Raw genomic sequence first — 13,828 nt, forward strand, 5'->3', positions numbered from 1 at the left:
AATTCCTGGCATCTGAATATGTCCCAGATCTTCCATGGCCTGCACACTCACCAGACATGTCACCCATTACGCATGTTTGGGATGCTCTGGATTGACGTGTACGACAGTGTGTTCCAGTTCCTGACAATATCAAGCCACTTTTCACAGTCATTGAAGAGGAGTGGGACAACATTTCACAGGCCACAATCAACAGTCTGGTCAAATTTATGTGAAGGATATATGTTGCGCTGCATGAGGCAAACGGTGGTCACACCAGATACTGACTGGTTTTCTGATCCACGCCCCTACCTTTTTTTAAGGTATCTGTGACCAACAGATGCATATCTGTATTCCCAGTCATGTGAAATCCATAGATTAGGGCACAATGAATCCATTTCAATTCACTGATTTCCTTGTATGAACTGTAACTCATTAAAATCGTTGACATAGTTGCATGTTGCGTTTATATTTTTTTGCAGTGTACATAGCTGCCTCAATTATCTCGTAACCTCGCACATTGACTCTGTACTGTTGCTTCCTGTATATAGCTGGGTTATTTTTACCCATTATTGTTATTCGTGTGTATTTGTTCCTCGTGTCACGATTTATATTTAAATTGTTGTATTTTTATCTTTAACTCTGAATTGTTGGAAAAGGATCCCTAAGTAAGTGTTTAACTGTCAGTCTACACCTGTTGTTTACAAAGCTTTTTGATTTGATTGATTTGATTTCTGATGTATGGACCAACATGAGGAACTCTCAATGAGAAGTATCACATAAAACTACATCCACCATGGCTATTGCACTGTGGAGACCTGTAGACTTGTATGACCTATAACCTGTTGTCATCATGGAAATGTTAGACCTGGAGAGGGTTGAGATTAATTAAGAAGCTCACTGTCAAGGCTAAGCTCCAGTGTTCTGTGACCTATGTCTCCCATCTGATCTAACACGCCCAGCGGTGGACAACTGTGACTCTGCATAAGTAGGGTGCTCACACAATCCAGGAGGAATGAACATTGGGCTCAGGGGGACACTTGATGTTGTCATCATCATAATTAGGCCATTTTGAACCACGATTGCCAAAGAGACAGATGAAAAGTCCTTGTAAATGTAGGTTCCCTGACCTTTGCAAACCACGCAAATAATATTGCAGCTCATAAATTCTGTCTCAAAAGAGAGAAGTTGTGTGCATGTTGTATTTTCCTCTCTGGGCGAAGGCATTTTTTGTGCTTTTGGAAGAGTACTTCATAAGAGCTCAGTAAGATCGCTAAAAGTAGCTAGTTTGGGCCATTCAGGACAAACTCATTGTGATCGGGCTATGCGACAAGATCACGTGGACTGCTTTTGAAGACTGCTTTTGAAGAAGAGATGCAGTTTTGTGTGTGTGTTCTTCTCAGCCTGGTAGAGGTTGAGGTGTGGGAGTGAATGACTTTCATGTTAAAGCCCTCAGGGATTTTTACCTTGACTCTTCCGTCTCCCTTGCGTATGAGAACATGAAGTTTCCGACGACCTCGTTATGCACATATTTTGAGAACAGCATTGGCACATCATGTGCAGTAAGGACAATAACACCCTTTCTTTCAGCACTGGCAAGCTGTTTCAACTCAGAATTCAATATTTTTAGATGGTGTTTTTTTTCCGGCCCGCACAAATCAAACGCACTTCTGAAAGCACAGTACAGAGAATATATCATTATGTATGTCAATACATATGCTTGGATGTCTCAGTCTGGACAAAGACCTACGACCAACTGTAACTTGGACATCATGCTTGGATGTTTTTGCTGTTTTGTTAGCGTGCCTAAGTCTGAGTATGAAGTTGTATAAATAAATCTCTACTGCACGTTGAATTGTCTGTGTAAACATTTATTTTCGACGGTTATTTTTGTCCATTTAGGCACATTCATAATTATTCAAGTAAGCCGTGCATGGATGATTAAACAATTTTGAGTTTGATTTAAATAAATTACGCTTTGGAAGACTCCAGAGAGATGGAGTCAGATTACTTATGTACCTATTTTTCACAGACCATTTCACTGTTTTTCTCTGTCTTTTCCTAACAGCTGTGCAATTGTATGATTGAACCATATAGTCGCGTGTTGTCTCTTACATCTTGAAATTACGACCAGCGGCCTGTGACATGTCGTTAATATGCAGTAACTTTGAATTTAACTTCCACTTTGATATTTGTGCTGTAAATTGCCACCAACCGGTAATGAGTTATCAGGAATTCATTATTGGTTTCAAGGGGAAGGGATACAAATCGATCTGGTGTCTTGATGCTGTGTAAAATATATGTCAGATTTACGGGGCTTGTCTTAGTCCTTGGCGATGGTGCTGTAGATCACATCAGGGGGCAACGGACTGCAGATTAAAAATGTAATTTTCAAACGTCACACACTGTTTTGCGATATATGGCCCATGATTGAGGATCTGAGCTGGGCTCTTCTCGTTTCAGAAGGACTCTCGTCTTGGATTATGCATTGTCAAGGCTTAGACCAAGTCCCAAATGTCATTCTGTACCCTGAGTAGTGCACTACATAGGGAATAAGGTGCCATTTGGGATGCACACTCAGTAGAGGTACATGTAAATAGAGGGCAGGACTGTTTTGCTTCCTGTTGATATGGCAATACACTATCTCCAGAATACACTATATTCCCAAATTCCCCTCTGTGTCTTTCTCTGAGTAATGCCCCTTCACCACTCCTAAACCACACTGGCCTTTGACTCATTTACACAGATTACAGACGTGATGTTGAAACATGGGCTGGATCAGCGCCTGTCCCTCTGAGGCCTAACAACATGTCACAATGATGGTGAGGACACACATGCTTTATTTTCTTGGACTTTTGTTTAGCAGATCCACAGCAAACGTGATGAATGTCCTGCAGCGGGACACACATCCTACCTGTCTACCTGTCTGTGGGGCTTTACCAGAGGGAAGAAGAGAAAGCTGCGGTTTCACATGGTTACATTAGGAGGGATGTTTGATCAGAGACGGGGCGGATGCACTCGTTGCTCGGTGTTTGGCCTCTGGAGAGTTGGGTCTGCCTCTGCAAGGGAAAATGAACTAGATCAGGGACACACATTTAGAAGGTCAATACAGGGATAGGCAGCTGTGTGCCACTAGGGTGTAGGCCACAGCAGCCTCCACAGCCACAGGATGTACCACTGCTGTCATACTGTATACCTGAGAGATCAGACATGGTAATACACTGTAACTTTGCTGTAATGTAGAGATATTTTCCATTTCCATTTCAGTCATTTAGCAGACACTGTTATCCAGAGGTACTTACAGGAGCAATGAGGGTTAAGTGCTTTTCTCAAGGGCATATTGACCGATTTTTCAACTAGTAGGCTCTGGGTTTCGAACCAGGGACCTTTCGGTTACTGGCCCAATGCTCTTAAAGGAGTAGTAAAAAAATGATGTCCAAATCACATGAAATCTATTCAAATCAGCTATTTGGTTAGATGTTACTTAAAGGTGATTTGGCCGTTAAAAAAAGCATGCTCACATGCCCCCATCATTTCCATTGATTGTTAGCTTGTGGTGGCTAAGGTTAGCAGAAGTTTGTAGTGGCTGTTTAAAGAAAACGGAAGCAAAGATTCCAGTTTCTCCTGGCCCATAGACTACTTTCAGAGTGAGGAACCATCTAATATCAAGTTGTAAATAGTGAACTCAATAGCATACCCATCTCAAGTCCCAGTGCAAAGTAACACCTCACTTTTCTATTTTTCGAGTTAATCATAAAACTGAAGTCATGCAGGAAGATGTTTTTTTGCAGGGTGTGACGTTATATGGAGACAGTGGTGATTTTAGCATGTACGTCTTGGTGGGGCAAACAAACAAAACATGTTGGGGACGCATGCCGGCAAAGCCACTACACAACACAACACAACACCTGTCACGTGTGCTCCCTCTCTCTGACTTGCTTAATACACTGAAAACAACTTAAAGATACCGAAAACTATTTAGTCCAATCAGTGTTGCTAAATATCATGTGGCTGTCCATGTTACTGATTTCTGTCTCTCTCTGTGTGTGTGTGTGTGTGTGTGTGTGTGTGTCCACCCTCAAGTAAAACAAAAAATGTTGAATCACCCTAAAAGTAGACTAGTTGAACGCCAATGTCATTCTCCTCTCTTTCATGTTGGCAAAACGGTCAATGGCATTGTCATACAGTAAATGTTTCATTTTTGTTGTCATAGGCTACCTAGCTAAAATGCTTGCTAGCCTAACTTCAGCGCATGGGCAACAATGAACCATCTAAGTTAGCTAGCTAGTTAGCATGAACCTGAAAGGTCTAGGCTACATCTAGGCTACATTTTGAACATCAATCGTCTCAGTGGCACAACATATTAATTTATGGTTAGATCAGAATCGGCGTCATAATCATTGGCTTGCCCAGAGAATTCATGTAAAACCACAAGCTCAAATCCCTGTCTGCATCCTTAAGAAATGGCAGATTTAGCTACTGCAGGACATCAACACAACCAGACCAGAAACAGAGTCTCGGAAAGGTTTTTCTGAAGTTTTTCTGAAAATTAAGTTTTGCTTAAGAAGTGATTTAATTTGTATGAAGTCAAATCCAATCTGGCCTCCCTTGGGGGGTGTTTTGCTGCACCAGGACGACCCACAGTTGAGCTCAGCTCAGCTTTTTTATGAAGGGAGGCCAAATGCTTGCTGGCATAAATCAGCAGATTTCTCTGCTGAGATTCAGCCGCTTGCAAATTTATAAAAAAAAGTGTAAAAACACAGAGACAAAAATATACATGATTTTGTCATTTAAAAAAATGTATTGGTCAAATATTTGGGGAAGCCTGGCTTCCCTTGACATATCAGATCAGATCAGTTATGTGTACCAGCCAATTTCAAGGGGAAGATCTTGTTCCAACATGTAAGGTAATTATAATGTAACACATTGACCTTGCGCATGACCTGTTTTAAAGGAGTGCTCTGCTGACAAGCACTAATTAATATTAGCCTGCAGCAGCAATGGACCGGTGTCTTCTGGGAGGAGGTAAACAATGCTAGCGAACTGGCTGAGGTCCTGTAGAACACAGCAAAGGCCATCAGTTCATCTGCTAACACCCCGGTCTCAGCCCTCTCTTTCTCCCACTCTTGTGAAAAATAAACTGGCCAGCTGCTCATACATATTACTAAATATGGAGAGTGGCTCAGCTCTCTAGTCCTGTGTAGCTCAGTTGGTAGAGCATAGTGCTTGCAGTGCCAGGGTTGTGGATTTGATTCCCACGGGGGACCAGTATGAAAAAAAGTATGAATATGTACAGTATGTACTCACTACTGTAAGTCGCTCTGGATAAGAGCGTCTGCTAAATGATTCAAATGTATGATATTTCTTGATTTAACTGTTGCAGGGGTGATAGTTGCCTCTATGCTGCGCCCGAGACTTCCGTGCAGAAGTTCAACAGGCCAAGAGCAGTGGCCATCAACAGGTCATTCCTAGTCGATCGCCAAACATTCCTGTAAAAAACAACCGGGTAGGCAACTGTTGCCATTTTGAACCAATTCATGTGTCTGAAGGTACAAAATCTGCATTCCCCCGGCCCGGAGGGCAAATCAAGTGCACTATAGGCCTACCGCTGGCCAATCGGAAGACTCCGATTACCATGTGTGCAGTAATGTAGCAGACATAAAAGAAAGCTATAGCAGAGTTCATGCTGTGAGATTTCAAAATGTTTAAAACCATGACTAGAGAGAGACTGTCAATGAATACAGCAAAGAGATGCTGTTTTTCTGAGTGAGTTCATGTTTAAGTTCTTACTCAGCACTGTCAACACTTTGTATTCAACACTTTTATAAGCCATAAAATGCGCGCTCTTCCTATTTCCACTCAGCGCCACAACAAGCACTTCAACAGTAATGAATGAGTAGGAAAGTGTTCCTATAGGCTTGCGTTGTTGTTATTATTAACGGCTTGGGTCTTTTTTAATATCAAGGAGTATTTCACTTTCAGTGTTCATAGGAGTAACAACATGAGGCAGAAATAATGTGGTGCACCTCGAGTTTTACCATCAGCTGGATGACGATGTCCCTTTTAAGTCAGTGTCAGTGGAGGAAAGGGAGAATGGAGGGATGTTGAGAGGCAGACCCCCAGGCTGAGACTGACCATCAGATGCAGGCACCATCAGCCCAGTAAAATTTTAAAAAAGCATTTTTTTTAATGAATGCTCACTCTGCTGTGCCTCACAAGTAATACAACAACGGATCTATTACCTGTGTGATCATACTGTATAGCTTACCTCACATTTAAAAATATATAATGGCCCGAACACCAATGCATTGGCAGGGCAATTCAAACAAAACCAATATGCGGTGATAATGTATTGGGCCTATAGCTTAATGCACAAACCTCATTGCTACAGTGCTGTTTTTAATTGGTTAATGTTGCATAGTCATGCTTTTTTTTTAAGTCTGTGAGGTAGATGTTGGCTTGCATTTTGACTTAGAAAGTGATCTGTTGGTGACCACTGTTCTAGAGTTTTCCCTGGGAACACTATCAACGTTTCCCTTTACTGTGGCAATTGTGATCTAATCAACGCAATATTAGCCACTTTCAATGCAACATACCAAAACAAAATGAACTATGCAAGAGATTTTGTTGTAGGAAGAATGCATTGGATTAGGATTCTATTGCATTGACACGCACGACAACTCTACACAGACCACTGCGGCATAAACAATCAGAGCTGCAGTAGGCCTATACGCAAATAGACTATTACCATATATGGATCTGTGCCATTTACTTTGAACTGGACTGTGTTTACAGCATGAGTGGTTGTGAGTAGATGCGCTTGTTTTGAGATCAAAGCGAGAGCTTCATGTAGCCACGTGTGCACATTTTGTTTATATCCTTTGCTAGTTAGTGAGTTATTAGCCCAGTTATGCATAATTTGTAGTCAGCAATAGGGGACTGATTGCTTCCTACAAGAGCACAAAACATGTACATTTCTTGACCTCTTTGAAAAGTGAGTCAGGTACAGAGCTTTTTTTCTTAAAGGGGCAGTGTTGTATTTTGAGACATAAGCTAAGTAGCCAATAGGCAGAGGGTAGCATAATTTGTCTGATTCTCTGTAATAATGGTATCGGAATAATAATGCATCTTATTTTGTAAAGTGGTTTCTTGCATCAATCAACACAACAATATGTTCAGTCAAATGGATAAATAGGTTAATATCAAGCCCTGCATGTTTTTTTCAAAAGTCTCATGGAATGTAGGCCTATATTGAACACCACACATTGGCTGCTACTGTGAAGATTCTCCAGCATGCTGGTGTTCTCTACAATGTCTCAATCTTCCTACATGGTCTTTTTTGGATGGTCTATAATATCCTTTAAGTTTAGCCTACAATTTTTATCAGTCTCTACAACGTTGTGTTCAACGTTTTGCTCCATCAGAATACCAGTGCACCAGAGTTCCTTTTTCAAAATATACTGTATGATATCAGAGCTTAAGACGGAATAAAGGTTTTCCTATATTTGCCATAGGGAAATCTACCTGGCCCACACCTTAAACAGTTTCTCTCACACAGGCAGCCATGTTTTTCCCTCCGTTTGCCATTTCTCATGGTCAAATCAATAGCAGTTTATCAGCTGCAGCAGGGGACTCATTTTCATCATCAGCTCATTGACCTTCTCGCTCACGAACGTCCAAATTCTTCCAATAACAATATCTACTGATAGACCTGGAGGCATGCAGCAGGGCCGGGAGATAATACTTGAGCACAGCACACCTTAATGAGCTTGTTTTAAGATTGTGCATGTCCGCTGGAAACAGCTTTGTTAGCTGACATTTTGTAAAAACGGTCTGCATCACAAATGGCACCACCTATTTCCTATGTAGTGCACTATTTTTTAACAGGGGGCCATAGGGCTCTGGTCGAAAGTAGTGCACTGTATAGGGAACATATAGGGAAGGGAAGGTAGCACGGCCAAGGCAAGGTTTCCCTTGATCTGTGCAGCTCTGAGGCATCATCACAAATGCTGTCACCTGAGCGGTCAGTGGGAACTCGCTGGTGAGATAAAGGCATCCAGCAGGGAGTTGGGTTTTATGTTGACATAGCACGTTTTTTTTTTTACCAGTTTGATAACGTTGCTCGGCAGAGACTGGGTGAAACCTAAGGTGTACATCAATGCTTGCTTTCTCCTGTCAACATTGATATAGGCCAAAGAAAATAGTTTTTATATATATATTTTTTTTTTTACAGTCAACTCCTAACTTGAATTAGGATTCGGACATGTTTAGACCTCGATCTGAATAAGACATTGATTGGGAAATGATTATACAGTTGTGTTTTCTGTGTGACAAACATTTGCTCCTTCACTATGTTCATGTTCTCATCAGGCCAATGCTATGAGCAATTATTTGTCAAATTCCGAGCCGAGTATATATTCCATATATTGATCCCATTAAAACTAGACTTGTGAGGCTGGCCACTATCGTCCTGTTTTGTCCGTTGCCATGGAGACGGTGTTGTCAGGAGAGTATTTCGGTCACTCATGGCGGAGGAATACATTTGAACATGCCATGTTAATCACCCGTTCTGATTAGTTTTTTGTTTTGTTATTAATGCCAAGGCCAATTATGATAAAGCCCTCACTCTGAGAATTACACTAGTGGCACAGGCTGAGTTCGCCTCTCCTTGGGTGGCCTCTGTAGTCAAGTACACACATTTCCCTCCCTGCAAAGCATACTGGAACAAATAGGGTGCCTCTGTCACTGCCGCATCTCAAATTGCACCCCATTACTTAGATGGTGCACAAATTTTGATCAGAGCCCCTATTCCCTACATAGTGCACTACTTTTGACCAGGGTCCATATGGTCAAAAGTAGTGCACTAGATCGGGAATAGTGTGCCATTTGGCACACAACCCCTGTGTTCCTAATGCACCCTCATGTTATTTCCAGCTCTGCTTGTAAGGGATTCTCAATAATAGCTCATGGATGCTGACCTTTTCTGCAGATTTTTGTGATGGGATCTAAGGTGACATTCAAGTATGTCCCCTGGATCGAAGGCCTGCTCTTAGTGCCTGTTTGGGAACAGAGATGCATCTCTCTCTGGTCTGTGCTATAGCCCGTCAGACAGGGATTGAACCAGTGGTCTGCTGGTCCCAGGGTGAGCCCTGGGGCAAGACAGAGGGACTGAGTACTGCTAAAACCTCAGTGGAGGAGTGCACTGAAAGGTGTGTGAAAATGTCAAAGGGGGAATGAAACATGAACACAGGTCATTATTCTCCTGTATCCAATTGTTCAATTTATTTTTTTTCTTTCCCTTTGCCCCATTTCATGTGATTCAAATATTTTCAGCTGTTCAATTAAACACAACTTATACTGTTCAGTAAGGCGGAGGAGAAGGCTGTGGCAAATGATATCCAGAGGCAGCGGAGTGTGTTAAAGTGGAATGCTAAAATATCCCTGCCGTGGCCTCAGCCAAGAGATGTGAGCCGCTCTAATGGAAATCAATGAAACCGCTGGCATTTAAAATGTGGCTTGATGAAATGTGTGAAGTGGCCAAGAGAAAAGGAAATGAAATGATCAGGAGAGTAAGCACACTGACGTCTGAACGCCACAGCGTGCCCCTGCTTGTTGGGCTTACTCTGTGGGACTCCTGATTCTGTGACCTAGGCTTTACCTCACTGCTGTCCAAAGGAACCTGGTTTTGCATCCCTAATGGCACCATATTGTCCTATATAGTGCACTACTTTTGCCCGGGGCCCACCCTATTCCTTATGTAATGCACTACTTTTGACTACAAAAGTAGGTAAACATAAAGCGAGCAGGGTCCCATTTGAGACGCTGCCCTAAGGTGCCTGGCCAAAATCTTAGAAGATGGATGCACTATATTAAGACATATTACAGTCACATAATACTGTCTGCCAGTGAAGCAGTGCAAGAAGAGAGCTAGAGAGTGACAAGCGACACAGTTTACCTCTGTTCTCTCAAGCATACAATTCAATGCAAATGACCTTCCCCCATTTTATAACTATTGTATAAAGTACAGACTGATGTGTTGCAATGTCAATCTAGTTAATTGTTTGTGGCAGGGTATTAAACGGTTTACCTTTCAGACTGAGAGATCCCCTTTGGCTGTGGTAACAGCATTCGCCGAGGGAGGATCCTGTAGTTTCCCTGAGGTGCAGTTTTTTTTGCAGACGGTATAAATAAAGTTTTAATATGATGGATTGGTGCAGTTTTAAGTCTCCAAATGACGCTACTACAGTCTAGTCTAAAGCAGCTTGCTCCTGTAACGTCTTAAAACACGCGCGCTGTCTCTAGCTGCGCCACTCATAGGAGTTGAAATTTACAGTACAAATTAATAAACGACGATAGGAAATGTCTACCTCTACCTATCAATTCCAAAATGCCCTGGTAACTAGAGTGTTGGTTTCTGGTGAATGTATTCATCATGTTTCTGTAACGTAGACGCAGGGAGCCAGGAAGCAGGTGCAGATGGTGAGTTTAATAATAACGAACGTGGAGAGTTACAAAACAAGAGAAGCGTCTGGACATGAGCTGAACCAATACTGCCTGAAGAGGGATGCTAGGGAGTGCTAGATAAAGGGGAAGTAATCAGCGTAGTGGTGAAGTCCAGGTGTGCCGGTGCGCGTAATGAGGGTTGCCAGGTGTGCGTCATGATGGGTTGCCAGGACCGCTGGTTAGGAAACCAGTGACGTCGAGCGCCGGAACGGGGGAGCGGGGGTAGACGTAACAATTTCAATACAAATGTGTGAGAACTCAATCAAAAGAGGAAATAATGTTTACTGTGAATCTCTTTCTGTTGCGTGCCCACACCGTTTGTCCTCAATGTTTATGCGAGAAACATATTCATATTCAGGCACAACATGTTCTTTGTTTGATTTGAAATATGTGAAAAGTAAAAAAATAAAAAAAAAGTTTTCAACTCTGCCCATTCTACTCTGTTATCATGTTGGAATTTCACCCCGGATGGTTGCATCAGATAAAAATGATTCATCTTAGAGGAGCGAGATTGTGAACGTAAAAAGGTAGATGTACAGTAGATCCATTACCTATTTGGACGTCCATTTTGACAGACCTTGTATTACACAGTGATTGACAGTAGAGTCCAAATGGAATATAAATGTATATTACTCCCATCCTCTAGTTGTGCGACATCCATGATGACGCCAATGACATTTGCAGTTGTAAAATGAAACTCCGTAGATACAGTAGATACATGATGCGCATGATGCCGTCATGTTGTTTAAATGCCACATTTGTTTTGAAACAAATGTCACGTTGCGTCATGTTTGAAGTTTGAGTCTAGAGTGGAAAAGAGTAAAAAAAAAAGACGAATAGAAAAAAAGTGGAAGTGGATCATTCGAGTGAGCTCCCTCTATGTTTGACAGTGCGACAGCTGCTCCGATGGTTCTCCGCAGCTCTGTGTTGACTCTGTCTTCAAGGGTCGGGGCTAAGTGCCCATTAAAATCCTATGATCACTTAATACACCTGTCATTAGCCATCGGCTGTCCATTAACAGTGTAAATCATCGGGCCCTTGCTCCAGGAGAATTCAGAACTTAATAGAAAACTCGGCTACATCCCAATTATCTCTCCTTCCTCCCATAGTGTGCACTTGTTCACTTCCCTTCACTGATTTTAAAGGAAATTACTGGTGTAAGAAATACGGTGAAAACTCCCTCTAGCTCGCCCACGCCTCCACCAATCCAATGGGTTTAAATGTGTGGTAAGTAGTGAACGTGTGTACATCTTAGGAGAAAGAAGATGGCATTGGAACGCACCCGCAGCCTCAAAAGCCTGCTTCAGAGATCCAACACAATAGGCCACACCTCAGATTTTTATGACAATATGTTTGAGGCAACTTTGAGGCAAGTAAAGGCAATGTGTGAATAAATGGGAAATGAAAATGTTTATTTTCAGAATCTCACGCTTACCTTTGGCAAGACAAAAATCTATTTTCTTCTGACCAGCTTTGAAGCTAAGGACAAGAAACACAACACAGAAAAAAATGGCAGTCGGTGTTGTTAGGACCATGGCAAGTCAATGGAATGTTCTCATTAACAGACTCATAAAAAAAATAGGTAGCTGTATGTAGAAATTGATTTTCTGGTAATTGTTTTTGTAGCTGGAGGCCAGAGATGCGGAATCGTTTAGTAAGACTGTTTATTTCTCTGAATATCAAAGAGAAAGGTAGCCCATTTCAACATATCATTTGAAAAGACCGGTTCCTTCTGCCACTTTAATTAGACTAGACCAAACTGAAATGTGAAGTTACTCTTTGGACGAAGGAGCACGTCAATCCTTTTCTGTCACCTCATTTTCTCTCCTCTGCTCTGCTTGGTCAGGGATGGACAAACTGCATCTTCAAAACAACAAACACATTACGTATTTCATATACAGTGCTTTGGGAAAGTATTCAGACGCCTTGACTTTTTCCACATTTTGTTATGTTACAGCCTTATTCTAAAATGGATGAAAAAAAAAATTCCTCATCAATCTACACACAATACCCCATAATGACAGAGCAAAAACAGGTTTTGAGAAATGTTTGCAAATGTATTAAAAAATAAAACGCAGAAATACCTTATTTACATAATTGTTCAGACCCTTTGCTATGAGACTCAAAATTGTGGTGTTCCCATTGATCATCCTTGAGATGTTTCTACAACTTGATTGGAGTCCACCCGTTGTAAATGTTATTGATTGGACATGATTTGGCACACACACACCTATCTACAGTATATAAGGTCTGACAGCGCATGTCAGAGCAAAAACAAAGTCATGAGATCGAAGGAATGGTCCGTAGAGCTCCAAGACAGGATTATGTCGAGGCACAGATCTGGGGAAGTTTACCAAAAGAAGTCTGCAGCATTGAAGCCCGCATGGAGTTTGCCAAAAGGCACCTAAGGACTCTCAGACCATGAGAAACAACATGGTCTGGTTTGATGAAACCAAGTATGAACTCTTTGGCCTGAATGCCAAGCGTCACGTCTGGAGGAAAGCAGACACCACTCATCACCTGGCCAATACCATCCCTATGGTGAAGCATGGTGGTAGCAGCATCATGCTGTGGAGATGTTTTTCAGCGACAGGGACTGGGAGACTAGTCAGGATCGAGGCAAAGATGAACGGAGCAAAGTGCAGAGAGATCCTTGATGAAAACATGAACAGAGTGCTCAGGACCTCAGACTGGGGCAAAGGTTCACTTTCCAACAGGACAACAACCTTAAGCACACAGCTAAGACAACGCAGGAGTGGCTTCGGGACAAGTCTCTGAATGTTCTTGAGTGGCCAAGCCAGAACCCGGTCTTGAACCCGATCAAACATCTCTGGAGAGAAGTGAAAATAGCTGTGCAGCGATGCTCCCCATCCAACCTGACAGAGCTTGAGAGTATCTGAAGAGAACAATGGGAGAAACTCCTCAAATACAGGTTTGCCAAGCTTGTAGCGTCAAACCCAATAAGACTCGAGGCTGTAATCGCTGCTAAACGTGCTTCAAGAAAGTACTTTTTTTGCAAAAAAATCTAAAAACCTGTTGTCATTATGGGGTATTGTGTGTAGATTGATGAGGGGGAAAAAACTATTAAATCAATTTTAGAATAAGGCTGTAACGTAACAAAATGTGGAAAAACTGAAGGCGTCTGAATACTTTCCGATTGTACTGTACAGCCCATCCCCGTTCAGTGTCATGCTCAGTCAATTCTACGGCTGACCACTTAGCCTTTGGTTGTTATAAGACTTTGATGAACAATTGGGATACAGCTCATAAAACAACAGAGATCCTAGCTAGTAAATATGTATACTATTGATGAATTAAATGAATGTCTACCTAGAGGTGATGCCATGCT

General features: G+C 42.0%; 1 protein-coding gene and 1 long non-coding RNA gene across 3 annotated transcripts in view; one reads left to right on the forward strand and one right to left on the reverse strand.

Moving 5' to 3' along the window:
- Positions 1-13,828, forward strand: part of LOC115160677 (acid-sensing ion channel 4-A) — a 99,508-nt gene that overhangs the window by 33,587 nt on the left and 52,093 nt on the right. The window lies entirely within an intron of this gene.
- LOC115160679 (uncharacterized) lies at positions 2,797-10,147 on the reverse strand. Its single transcript, XR_003869103.1, has 2 exons — positions 10,064-10,147; positions 2,797-3,035 (listed from the first exon to the last, which is right to left on the reverse strand). It is a non-coding gene; the product is annotated as an uncharacterized LOC115160679 (long non-coding RNA).

The sequence above is a fragment of the Salmo trutta genome, chromosome 24 (assembly GCF_901001165.1).
Source record: "Salmo trutta chromosome 24, fSalTru1.1, whole genome shotgun sequence".
In the NCBI taxonomy this organism is placed as follows: Eukaryota; Metazoa; Chordata; class Actinopteri; order Salmoniformes; family Salmonidae; genus Salmo; species Salmo trutta.